Below are 969 nucleotides of genomic sequence, written 5' to 3'. Positions count from 1 at the left end.
TTTCACCGATGCGGTTTCTCGTTTTTGCTATATTTGTAAAGTGAAGGTCTCGATTTGTCGATTTGTTTTATTCTGCTTATGTTATGAATGCGCGAGTCTAAACATAAATTATGTTGACATTAATGGTGGAATAGTATTCGCATACAGAGCTACCTTTCTTCAAATCCTAATTTTTCCTATCTGACATTGCATTTTGTTAGCGATTTTAATTGAATGTTCGCAAGTTTTTATGCGAACAAATACACAATCATAGGGGCGTTTTCAAAGTGATTATTGCAATTTCAAAGAATCATAATCAGATAATTAGGTGTATCCCACTAGGGCTAGTTAGGTAATTCCACATTTATCTCAATAATTAATTCTCTTAAAGCAAATTCATATATGCACATCTCCATATCTGGATCATTTGTCATCAAATAATAAAAAATTCAAAATCATAAGCTGCTTACTGTGAAGTCGAATCATGATAATCAGTTTAAATTCGCATCCAAACAATCTCCACATATACAATTGTATCTTATTCAACTATTATGCTACTCTTTTAAACTTATGAACAATTCACTATATGAAATAATCTGTTCTTTTTTTTTTCTTTAAGGTTTTGATTGGATCAATGGGGACAAAACTCAATCCTGTAAACTATATATAGAGTGTTTTTATTACTTAATACAAAAAGAAAGACTTATTAAGTCCTAACTTTTTACAAATCTATCCTCATATATGTTTTCCTTGTGTAATTTGATCTTTCTTTATAGGGAAATTTATAGCTGGAAGATCTGAATCCCAATCTTTTGTAGTTAGTGCAACAGAGAAAGTGATTGATGGATCTTCTTCAACTAAGCAATTAGAAGCTCTTGATGCAGATTCTGAACATTCCAAAGTATGTTAATATGCATCCATTCACATTTTCAAATTTGGGTATGTAATTGTATTATCATAACGATTTTTATTCCACCAAAATAACAAAAT

The sequence above is a fragment of the Lactuca serriola genome, chromosome 5, assembly GCF_051521515.1.
Source record: "Lactuca serriola cultivar US96UC23 chromosome 5, Lser_US96UC23_V15, whole genome shotgun sequence".
NCBI lineage: Eukaryota > Viridiplantae > Streptophyta > Magnoliopsida > Asterales > Asteraceae > Lactuca > Lactuca serriola.
Note: the sequence above shows the minus strand (reverse complement) of the source record.